The sequence below is a fragment of the Chelonoidis abingdonii genome, chromosome 1 (assembly GCF_003597395.2).
Source record: "Chelonoidis abingdonii isolate Lonesome George chromosome 1, CheloAbing_2.0, whole genome shotgun sequence".
NCBI lineage: Eukaryota > Metazoa > Chordata > Testudines > Testudinidae > Chelonoidis > Chelonoidis abingdonii.
The window spans coordinates 352,782,818-352,796,297 of NC_133769.1; positions in this window are offsets into that span (position 1 = coordinate 352,782,818).

A 13,480-nucleotide genomic window follows, 5' to 3' on the forward strand; every position below is an offset into this window, starting at 1 on the left:
GAGGTCAGACTAGATGATCATAATGGTCCCTTCTGACCTTAAAGTCTGACTCTATAACTACTGTAGTGCAATATCTTTATCATGAAAGTTGAACTTACAAAAGTAGAATTATATACAAAAAAATTGTTTTTGAATGCAATGTAAAATTTTAGAGCCTACGTGTCCACTCAGTCCTACTACTTGTTCAGCCAATCAGACAGACAAACAGGTTTGTTTACATTTGCAGGAAATAATGCTGCCCACTTCTTCTTTACAGTATCACCTCAAAGTGAAAACAGGTGTACTCATGATTCTGTTGTAGCCGGCGTTGCAAGATATTTACGTGCGCTGAAGATTCGTATGTCCCTTCATGCTTCAACCACCATTCCAGGGGACGTGTGTCCATGGTAATGATGGCTTCTGCTTGATAATGCAAAGCAGTGCAGACTGATGCATGTACATTTTCATCATCTAAGTCAGATACCACCAGCAGAAAGTTGATTTTCTTTTTTGGTGGCTCGGGTTCTGTAGTTTTGGCATCAGAGTGTTGCTCTTAAGACTTCTGAAAGCATGCTCCACATCTCCTCCCTCTCAGATTTTGGAAGGCCCTTTAGATTCTTAAACCTCGGGTTGAGTACTATAGCTATCTCTAGAAATCTCACATTGGTACCTTTTTGTGTTTTGTCAAATCTGCAGTGAAAGTGTTCTTAAAATGAACATGTGCTGGGTCATCATCCGAGACTGCTATAACATGAAATATATGGCAGAATGCAGGTAAAACACAGAGCAGGGGACACACAGTTCTCCCCCAAGGAGTTCAGTCACAATTTTAATTAATGCATTATTTTTTTAACAAGCGTCATCAGCATGGAAGCATGTCCCCTGGAATGGTGGCCAAAGCATGAAGGGACATACGAAAGTCTGGCATATCTGGCATGTAAACGTCTTGCAATGCTGGCTACAGAATTGCCATGCGAATGCCTGTTCACACTTTCTGGTGAAGTAAAGACGAGGAGAGCAGCATTATCTCCTGCAAATGTCAACAAATTTGTTTTTCTTAGTGACTGGCTGAACAAGAAGTAGGACTTAAGTGGACTTGTAGGCTCTGAAGTTTTACATTTTGTTTTTGAATGCAGTTATGTAACAAAAATCTACATTTGTAAGTTGCACTTCCACAACAAAGAGATTACACTACAGTACTTGTATGAGGTGAACTGAAAAATACTATTTCTCTGATCATTTTACAGTTCAAATATTGATAATCAAAAATAGTATACACTTTGATTTCAGTTAGAACACAGAATACAATATATATGAACGTGTAGAAAAACATCCAAAATATTTAATAAATTTCAGTTGGCATTCTATTGTTTAACAGTGCGATTCAAACTGCAATTAATCGCAATTTTTTAAATTGTGATTAATTTTTTTTAGTAAATCGCATGAGTTAACTGCAAATAAACCACAACCTACTCTTTACTGAAAAATAACCTGAAGGAGACCACATAACTCAGGGTTCTGAATACAGGATATGAAGACTTTCATATCCAGCTCACTAGTTTGAGTCTAGCCAGTGTCAATGGTGATAATGTTACCATTGCATGGCTTTATCAGTTTCATATGGATCATTGAAATCTCAGTTCAGTTTCTAGTAGATTGCCATCACAGTTAACTAATGGTATAGTAACATTATAAGCAAACACCAAGGATTAAATGGGCAAGGAAAGTGACTCTTACTTGCAGAAAGTCCGTATTAGAATAAATTGGAGAAGCTTATTTTTCTTCATACTGTCTATTCTGTGGATGAATGAAATACTTTAAAGGCTCTCAATCTGCAGCTCTCTGAAATCTTCCTAGTGGGCCACAGAATGAAAACCTCTGAGAGCTAAATCAGAGGTATTCTGGGAAAGTCTCCATAATCTCTAGATGGCTCCATTGAATGAAAAACTGAAATATATGTGTACCATCATGATGATCAAGCTTCAAGAATACGAAATATACAAGTAAAATAACAATAATCAATTCTCTTTATTACAGACTTAATCCAGTGCACAACTGAGATGAATGTGAACATCCCCCAGTTGGCGGACAGCTTGTTTGAAAGAACTACCAACAGTAGCTGGGTGGTGGTCTTTAAGTCTCTCATAACAACTCACCATCTAATGGTGTATGGAAATGAGGTAATACAATTTCTTTAGTACAAAAATCATATCTTTGCTGTAAAGATACCTCATGGAGATATCTTTGACTAGATACCTTTATAAGAAAATCTTCAATATTTCTGCCCTTCTACTTACTAGGAAGTAAGAGGACTGTGAGAGTGGGTTCTTTTTCTATGCCAGTATTGTTCTTATTATCATTTAAAAAAATCACTAATTAAAAAATAAAATAAAATAAAAAGTATGACATAGGATCATAATTGCCGAAGATGAGAGACTTACTAGGTCACCTAGTCATGCCTCTGACAAAACAGGCTTTTTCTGTATAGTCAGATTTGTTTGTGAATTGTATGTTTTTTCCAAACTTTTTAGTTGGAGACCAACAATCTTCTTATTTGTATTTGATTTTAAAATATTAAGAATGGTTACATTTGAGCAGTAGGCACCCATAATTAACAGTTAAGTTTGCAATCAATTAAAGAGGAGCTAACAGCCCAAAATAATAAAATTAACATATCAGCTGATTAAAAAAAGTAGTAAGCCCCATCCTGGTACATGCCCTCAGTTCTCTACAAAAACCTTGACAAAATAGGTATTGTGGTGTTTCCATGATACAGCCCTATTTTTTAAGATGCTTAACTCAAATAAACTGTGGCTTGTGAACTTCTTGCATTTAAAAAGACTTAAAATTTTAGCTCTGTTGATCTATAGCACAGTAGGCATTTTGAGACCTTTTTTCTTAAACCACCATTTGAATTTTAAAAATTAAATTTGAAAAGTGGTTACTGTGTATAATCCATACATGATATAATATGTATGGTATGGGCAATATTCAGATTCCCCTTCATGTTCAGTCAAATTTCTTTTACATTGAAACAATTGAAATGAAATTTCTCATACAGTTCACAGTATATATTTGTCATAAGGAAAAACTAGAAAAATACCTTCTGACTTTTCATGGGATTCTACAAAGCCATTAACGCTACTCTTTGGTTCCATTAGTATCTGCACAGGAATTGAAAGACCCTCAGATACTAAGGACATATCTATTCTACAACTGCTACAGCACTGCTGCTAAGCCACTGGAGCGCCATAGTGTAGAAGTTTTCTGTGTTGACTAAAGAGGTTTTTCTGTAGATTGAAGTTAAGCCATCTCTCTAGAGGCAGTAAGTAGGTTAGTGGAAGAATTCTTCTGTCAATCTAGCCACATCAACATCAGGGGTTAGATTAACTTAACTACGGTGCTCAGGCTGCAAAATTTTTCACAGTCTTGAACAATGTAGATCAAGCCTAACTGAGTCAGAATGTGGATGGAAAGCTGTTCTGGATCTATTGCAGGAGTGGGCAAACTTTTTGGCTGGAGGACCACATCTGGTATAGTGGTGGGCCATGAATGCTCACGAAATTGGGGTTGGGGTATGGGGGGAGGTGCAGGTTCTGGCTGGGGGTGCAGGCTCTGCGATGGGGCCAGAAATGAGGAGTTCATGGTGTGGGAGGGGGCTCTGGGCTGGGACAGATGGGGGTGCATGGGGGGTGGTGAAAGCTCCAGCTGGGGGTACAGGCTCTGGGGTGGGGCTAGGGATGAGGGGTTTGGGGTGTAGGAGAGTGCTCTGGGCTGGGACTGAGGAGTTTGGAGGGTGGGAGGGGAATCAGGGCTGGGGCAGGAGGTTGGTGTGCGGGAGGAGGTCAGAGGTGCAGGCTCTGGGCAGCGCTTACCTCAAGCAACTCCCGGAAGCAGTGGCATGCCCCTGCTCCGGCTCCTATGTGGAGGCGCAGCCTGACAGCATTGCTGTGCGCTGCCCCTGCAGCTCCCATTAGCTGCGGTTCCTGGCCAATGGGAGTGGCGGGTGTGGCGCTGGGGGAGGCAGCGGGTGGAGCGGAGCCCCCTGGTTGCCCCTATGCATAGGAGCCAGAGGGGGGACATGCCGCTGCTTCCAGGAGCTGTGCGCAGTGGTCCCCGACCCTGCTCCCTAGCTCGAGGGCCGGATTAAAATGGCTGGTGGGCCGGATTCAGCCCGCAGGCTGTAGTTTGCCCACCCTGATCTACTGTGAGCCTCTCATGTTAGACTATTGAGAATCCTGTGTATAAAGGGTTCATATTGTATTTGCACCGGTAAAGTATGAAATGAGCAATGATAAAATCAGTCTAGTGGAGAAAATATAAATAAAAAATGGGAAGGACTGAAATCCACAGGCTCTTACCTCTCCTGCACCCTGGCATTTAGACTTCCAGGGAAACGTATGTAGGATAGTTTCAGCTGAGCCCAACAAATGGTCTCTGCTCAGTGTGGACAGAGAAGATGAGAAGCTCTTTCCTCCCTCGTAGTCCCTGCCAATATGCTAGGAAAGAAAAATTCTTTCCCATCACTGAATTAGGCAATCGGTTTGTGATAGTTCTTGGGGTACCCAGGGCTGAGAGTCACCTTGTTACCGCCAGCCTACAGCATGAAGGAGACTTGCTTGTGTTTAATTGGATGTTGGCTCCCTGACAGTACCAGCCTGTTAGCCACCCAAACAATCTCCTCTGGGTTATGCCAGCCCTTATTTTGCCATTCAGGTTAACAATTGGTATACTCAGTCCTCACGTCTTTTTGAAGTGTTCCCCTGTAGTGTCCAGCCTCTCTCCCACTGGATGCTCACAGAAATACCACAGCTGCTGTCCCCAAAGGAACAGTGTGTACAGCAGCTTGTATGATTCAACTCGGGATCAGCTTCTTGCTTAATATCACAGCACTGAGTTATATTTGTAATGAAAACAGTAAGTTTTTATTATCCAAGAATTAAGTAGTAAGGATAATGGAAGCAAAAGGTTTCCTATAAAACAAAATCATTACATGCTTTCTAGAGACTAGACTTGACTTAACAGGCTAACCTCCAGTCTAAAGAAGTTTTTCTTACTCTAAGTGTCCTCTGCAGCATTTCAGCTAAGACTGGTTTCACTGCCCTTTTACTTCCTAGGTCCAGGATCACAGGCTATCTTCTCTGTTCCCCAGGTAGTCGAGCAAACCTTTGAAGTGTGTCTCAAGATAAGGTTGCCTTCCACCTCTATATGCTTTCTTGATCGACTTGATATTTCTGTTGACTTTGTATGTAAATTGGCCACCATTGGGTTAGCTTACAATGCTTAATTTTTTCATGCGGGCTATTTTTTTTTTTTTTGATGACAGGAAACGTGTTTCTCCACTTCTCCTGTGATACAGACTAAGTCTTAAGAACATATTTTCAGTATGCATACATAGCTCCTCAGATAGTGTCTGTACATACATTTCACAACGATAGTAATGACTAATGTGACCATTGTTTTCATTTAAGATCTCACGTGGCATTCTTTGAACCAGAATGTACTTAAACAGAATCAGGTTATTATTGTAACCCTGTTGCCAGTTGGCATTGAGTTATTCATAGGTCACACAGTTTAATCTTGTTCATGTGAGCAAAAATCATCATAGTTAAGATTCTAATCCCATTTATACTCAATCATTGATACAAATTTTCCATGTATGGGTCCTAGTACTGTGGATTTTGTGAGGAGTGCCCTAGAGAGAGAAGAAAATGAAGTTATTTTGCTCACTAGCTATGAATTAAATTATTTCCTGTATTTTTCCTCACGCTTTTGTAAACATCAGACTGCTTGTTATATTAGAGTGTTGAAAGTGGTCTAATCCTTGGCACTTTAATGGTGATTCAGTTGGCCTAGGCTTGGAATGTTCAAGGCTATCACTCTCCTCACCCCCCCACCCCAACCTATGTAAAATCAGTCACTTCAGCTGAAAATAGAATTTTTCTGTTATAGTCTTATCTGATACATTGTATATTTGGACCCAATACTATGTCCTTATACCCATTTTCTGCATGATGTTTTAGGTTACAGTGGTATTTTCAGATAGTGCATTTAGAAAAAGCCAAGAGTTATGAGAAGGAAAAAGACCCTTACCACCAGGTGGTGATAACCTATAACTCCCCACATATAGCTTAGCAAAACTCAGCACTAGTGCGTATTAGTTGCTGTATCAGTTCTCGGGGATCAGTTTTCAGAGGCAGAAATACTCAGTGACAAGATTTAGCATTAATTTTATGCACATACCTGCAACAGGGCAGTTACCAAGATCTTTACCCTAAGAATGAATCTGTCATCCTTGGGCTGTAGAATTAGCTGCAATGGATAAAACTAGAGATTACAGTAAGGATGTAACTTCTTCCAGGCCCTGAATCCCGTTTAGCAAGACCCTTGATTTGAAAATTCACTAAACTACTGCCTTAAAATTCATTTCTCCAATGGCACTGGCTTTTCTGCCCAACTCATTTCTTCTAAAGTTAGCACATAAGGAAAAATTATGTGATGGATGACTTTCAGTAAGACATTTGTAATGTGTTGTAGGTAATATGCTTACTCAGACCAGCAGGGAGGAAGAGGAAATAAATTTGTTCCCATAGATGCAAGTTATTCAGCTCACTCCAAATCCTGATGCCTTTTCACTGTAGCTTGTTGGAAACATTTTGACAAAACTTTTTTGTTAATTTGTTGAAATGTAAACGTTTCACAGATATGGATCAATATCAATGAAATTCTGCCAGAAACAAGGCAGGCTTCTTGGGGGCTTACTTGCCTACTTCCTCTTCAGCCCTCCTAAACTGCCCTGGACCCAGCGCTCCCAGGATCTACACAAAATGGAATGACCATTCTCCACCTAACTCTCCTCTTCCCTCTTTATACATTGGAAAACTTCTAAAGAGATTGAAAATAGGGCTGAGCGAGTCAGTATTCAGAATTCTTTTCATAGCAACCCTTCTTACTGGCTAGCAAAAAAGTCTTCCTTTCTTCAAAGGGACTCTGAAGCATACATGTGCCCAGTAGGGATTGAACAGTATTTAATCCTAAACAAATGTTGAAAGGGTCATTACAATAGCAGGATTAAGCAAATATTTCACAGCTTCTGGAGAGTTTCCTCTCAAGAGAATCCTGTGCAGGCTAGAATGTAGCATTGAGAGTACAAGTACGAAAAGCCATGTGGCTGCTTAGAAGGCTGGGGAAGAGGTTTCTTTACTGATGAAAATTACCACTGTGGTTCTTTGGGGGGGGGGAGGGGCGGGGGGAACGAAAGGGAATAAAATGCCTGTCTCTCTAATCCTCTGAAATATGATTTATAATCCATGAAGAGCACAGTAAAGTTGCTCTTCTGAAATGTTTTGAATGGAAAGAAAGAAAATGTAATCTTTAGTATAGAAGGCCAAATACAGTACTGGTGTTGGTTAGACTTGCAATTCCTAAAGTATGAGATACAGACTAGACAGGATGAAACCTGAATTGATAAGAACATTTCTCCTTTAGGTTTCTGAATTTATTTAATATGAATAAGACTCTTTATGTAGTATTAATAGTAAATATTTATGCTGTTGAATATCTCTCAAATAAAATCCTATAATTATATTTAAAGGTAAGTAAATTAGACAACATTCAGGTAAATATTTTAAATTTAACCTAAGTGTGCAGGTAATTAAAGATAAAGCTTGTCAAGAACCCCTACCTCACTTCTTGGTATAGGTAGACCTTATTTTCTGGTAATCTACTGATACCCTGATTACAAATGCCAAAGTGTTGATGTAGGCAGTAGAAGTGCAGAAAGCTTTTGTACTGCAGTCAGTTCTGGAAGCCACCACATGTGAGAGATAACTGAGTAAGAAGTTTTGAAAGAGACTTTGGCTGTGCATGCACACTGCACACCGTAAAACAGATATGGGAAAAAAAAAAATTCTACAGAGATATGATCCCTGCCTGCCCCAATCACAATGTGCACACTGAAAAATGAGTCTTTTTTCAGCTACAGCAGAGCAATATGCTTATGTCTAAGTAATCTGTTTTGAAATACAGACACTCATTTTCATTTGAAAGGTTTACGTTTCGTAGAGTGACTACTGCTAATCTGATCTGGTAAAAATAAATATATATAATAGTTCTCTGACAGTACATGTCAGAGCATTTGACATTGTGAATGTAGGGGTAGGGGGATTTTGTCTGGTGAACCAGAATTCCTTGTGTAGAGCTCTGCTACGAGAGTAAACCAAATGAAAAACAAGTCTTTGCTAACGATTTGAATGAGACAAAATAAAGCAACTGAGAAACAGAAGAGTTCAGGTCTGTGATACTTTTACTGCTAATTCACTTCCATTAAAGCAGGCAAGCTTCGGATTATATGTTGTTGAAATGTACACTTTCGCTATTTGTAGTAACTAAAAGCCTGATTTTGAGAGGTGCAGAGCACCCAACTCCAAATAATGTGAATGCAAGCTGCAGGTGCTCAGTGTCTTTGAAAATCAGACCTCAAATAAGTACTTCATGAAACCAATGCAATGTGAACCAATGAATCACAAGTCTGTTCTACAGCCAGCACTAAATTGGAACAGACCACAAGGACTTCAAAACCAAAGCTGAGTTTTTTTAAGTTTCTTGCAGGATGCTCTACAACCTTTGTTTAGAGGTTTTGATCTGAGCCTAGTCTTAAAAAGACCACTTGATCCTGTTTTTTAGGAGTTTCATCTTCCAGTTGTCATTTCTAGTTACCAAAAGTTCCATCATAAGAAATATTGTTAGCTTCATAATCACCATAAAATTGATTTGGCATTATAGTTGCCAGGTTTACTTTGTAAGTAAAGGAGAAATTGTCTGCAAGTTGGAAGGCAACTTGTCAAACTGATTGTTACATGTCATCAGTTATCCTAACATGAAATTGATTTGCATTCAGTATATCTTTGTATTTATTTAGCTGAAAAATTGCTACCAGCTGTGCAGAAAGATTATACAAATACAGTATGTTAGAAGAAAAAAGTTGTAATTATGCCAGACTTTAATGCCTTGTATCTTTTAATGCCTGTATAGAGTTTGCCTTTTGGGCTATTTCTATCTAGAACAAAGAGTCCTTTAATACTTCACCAATATCAGTTAAAATAGTAGTTACAGCTGTTTTAAACATCACAATTTGCCAGAAGTTTGTGGGTTGTTGTGTATTTGCAAACTTACACTCACATTTTTTGAAAGTTTATTAGCACTGAGTTAATGAACAGTTTATAGTGCAAGCAATTAAGTAAACATTCAGCCAAGCATAATTCTTACTGACTCAAAATCTTTTTTCTCATCAGCTTTATTCCAGTATCTAGCTTCCCAGAAACACGACTGTTTTAATTTGAGCAAATTTCCTAGACAAGGGATTGCAAGTAAGGTATCTTCATTTAAAAACTAACTATGTATTTTAGGGAATACATAAATACTTATTTTCACAATTTATGGTGAAACTGCTCTCTTCAGTATTTAAAAATGCATATCATTCCAAGAAGTGAAATTCTCATTTTAAAAACTACTTCCTGTGATGTCCATTCATAATCTTCCAACTGACTAGCATTTGTCATTGTAGAAGATACTGCCACATGGAAAGATATAGATATAATTTTTTATCATTAATTATAGTTTGATTTTGTCATGCTGTTTATTATAGTTCTAACCAGTTTACCAACAACAGCCAAACAAATAAAATAAGAAGGGTTAAAACTCCCATAATGAGCATTCAGTTTCATCATGGGACAGGAAGACTTGTTCCTTTGATGCTGGTGGTACTAGTTGAAACAAAAAGACAATTAGCATCTTCATTTCATTTAATTTGGTGTCATCAGCCTACCCTCATCTATGTAGTATTAATTAAAGAAATAAATATAAATAAATTTCAGTTCCATGCGAAAAATCATTTTATCAGGAAGAAATCTAATTCATGAAACTTTATATTTGCATAGATCACTGAGATGTGAAAATCCATTGGTAAAGCATGTACACATATAGTTAAGAGATCAGATCACGCTCCAGAAGATGATTTGATCAGATCAACTGATTGTATTCTTAACAACCAGGTTCTCAAACTTCATTGAAACTCGATCCCTCTCTACAACAAAATATATTCATACCCCAGGACGAGACTAACCCAAAGGCCTGTCTTACACTACTTTTAAACCATTTAACAGCGTTAAACCAATTAACCTGATATCCTTCCACACTACAGCCTTAATCATATAAATGCTCTTTAATCGGTTTCTTATACTCCTCCCCGACGAGAGATAGCCTTAAAATCGTATACCATATCGGATTAGGTAGTTGCCACAAATCGACGTATTGCTCCAGCAGTTATCCCACAGGCACCGCTTGGACACCAATCTAACCAGAGGCCGTTGGCCAGTAAACAGAAAAACCCACAAATTTGATTTCATTTCCTTTTGCCCAAGCATGTGACTTCTTATCTACACGGGTGTGGATCAGAAATCCAAAAAAGCTCCAGCATGGACCGACAGGATACTGGATCTGATCGCTATATGGGGAAACAAATCTTTCTAGCAAAACTCCTACAGAAGATGAAATCCAAAGCGTTGAAAAAAAAAATATCTACAGCACACGTGCTGCGTGACAAGCTAATAATCCAGAAGACTCAAAAATGATGCTCAGGAGGAGGAGGTAGTGTTACTGAGACTTTCCAGCTATCCACATCCCCCAGCACGTCTCTGATAAAATTTGGATTCTGCATGAGCCCAATGCCTGTATGTTCAAAACATCATTGTCCGGTGTGTCAGGAATAGCTTGTCAATTTAATACACCCCCCCCCCCACGTGAAGAAAAGAAGAAATCTTTCTTACTCTTCAGTTCAATATGTTACTGAATGCTGCTGGTAGACGCGATGCTGCCGCAGTGAAACAGTATCACTCATCTCCGCTGGTGGCAGATCTTGTGCAGAGACTGACCATCCTTGTCATCAAACCTGTGAGTGCCCGCGGCTTCAGGGAGGCGGCCGGTACTGAGAAAATAGAAGATTCTTGGTACATTCCCAGAGATTACAGAACTGCTGTAACCCTCCTCATCACTACATTAGGCTAGCTCCACAGCCCTCCCTTTCCGAGTAAGAAAAGTATTCTGTCCGCCTATCGTCATAAGCAGCGGAATGCTGGCTTCTCTCCCCTCACTGCTTACTGTCCTGCTCCGCTGTCATACAGCTGAGTCCTCCCCTTTTTATGTCCACTAAAAAAGTCAGGTTCTTATGCTGCATTCTAATTACTTCATACATCAAATTGGGGACACTCACGTACCCAGGAAGATTGGGAGAGGAGAACATACGGGGTTGTTCAGGAGCACCTCAGAATGCATGGTAGCTTCACTCATCTCGATCTGACAAGGAGCAGCTGTGCTTGAATACATGTTTTAGTACACTTCCCCATATTCTAGGCAGCACTACTCATCCCTCTAGAAACCATAAAGATTGACTCGGATCATTCCCATTTGCCTTTGCGCCCTGGCCGATCTCACCAGCCCCCAAGAGCAGCAACAGTGCAGAGACAATAACTTCTTCATTCCAATTTACACTGGCACGATCGGTACAGAACGGACTGATAACTCTCTATCATGCAAAAGCAAATGAATAGCTCGTGTAGTGCTGAGACAGTATCACCTCTTCGCGAGCATCCAGTACACATACGGTGAATGTGTGTAAAAAAAAAAAAAAGGCTGAATGGGCTCTATGGTTGCCATGCTATGGCGTCTGCCAGGGCAATCCAGGGAAAAAGGGCGTGAAATGATTGTCTGCCATTGTTTTCCCGGAGGAAGGAATGAGTGACGACATTTACCCAGAACCACCCGTGACAATTATTTTTGCCCTATCAGCCACTGGGCTCTCAACCCAGAATTCTAAGGGATGGGGGAGACTGCAGGAACTATGGGATAGCTACGGAATAGCTACCCACAGTGCAACGCTCCGGAAATCGACGCTAGCCTCCGACCACGGACGCACACTGCCAAATTAATGTGCTTAGTGTGGCCACGTGCACTCGACTTTATACAGTCTGTTTTATAAAACTGGTTTATGTAAAATCAGAATAATCCCGTAGTGTAGACGTACCCTAAGCCTGCCCGGGTGGGAAGGGGGGCAAAGCCCGAACCTCATCGCTCTGGGCAGGGGGCCAAAGCTGAAGCTTAAAGGCTTCAACATCAGACGGGGCCTGCAACTTGAGCCCCACCACCCAGAGCTGAAGCCCTCAGGTTTTGGCTTCGCCTCTGGGCATTGGAACTCGGGCTTCAGCTGTGGGCCCCAGCAAGTCTAAGCCAACCCTGGCGAACCCATTCAAAGGGGGTTGGGACCCACTTTGGGATCCCGACTCACAGTTTCAGAACCGCTGCTCTACACCAAAAGCTTCATACATACTACCTCACACACTGGGATCCTCCTTTTATTATTTATTTTTTATTTTTTATTTTATTATTATTCTGCTTATTATTATTATTATTATTATTATAGAATGATTGAATTCCATCTTGCAAAATTATACTTGCCTCCTTGCAAGGAAGGGGTAAATAAAATTTTTAACAAGGAAATAACATTTGTAAATTATCTATCATCATGGTAAAGAGTAGACAAATACATCTAGCCTGAGCTACTCACTTTCATGTGTTCTGCAAGGCTGGGAGAGGTATAACAAAATAAAAGGGCCAAAACTAAATGAACTCCTTTACATGCTGCAGTAGGGACCAATTGCTTGAAACTGTAATTGTTTCAGTCAGATGTCTCTTTGTTTAGAGTGGGTATCGGGTAAGAAACAGTTACTGGTCCCTATTACTAGGTTTCCCCACTGCTGCATATAATTCTGTTCATGCATGGAGCTATTCTTAAAAATTTATTAATTTGCCTGTACTGAAATAGCTGTTTTGTCTCCAACTTTGCACTTTATATAGCTGCTTCAGTTTTGTTTGCTATAATTTTAGTATAATATATGTACACTTGCTGATGGCTTTGGACAGCAGTTTTCATTGTGGTAAATGACTTAAAACTGTTAAGCTGAGACTTAATTTTCAAGGGTAGACTGGCATAGAATATGAAAGGAGACCTTTGCCATCTAACTCCAGTGTTTCCTCTGGGGAACAAAGCAGAGGATAGGATTTCATGCCCTGCACCCATAGGAAATAGTAGTAGTAGTTGAAGTACTGACAAGAGAGGATGCCATTTTAGATTTGGTTTTGGTGAGCAGTGAGGACCTCGTAGAAGAAATGGTGGTAGGGGACAGCCTTGGTTCGAGTGATCATGAGCTGATTCAATTCAAATTAGATGGAAGGATAAACAAACGTAGATCTGGGATTAGGGTTTTCGACTTCTCGAGGGCTAATTTTAAAGAGTTAAGGAAATTAGTTAGGGAAGTGGATTGGACATGACAGAGGAACTTGTGATTTAAAATGCGGAGGAGGCCAGAATACGTTACAGTCGCAGCTGAAACACTGTCTGGAAGACGCATCCCAAGAAAGGGATAAAAAAAACCAGCAGGCAGTGTAG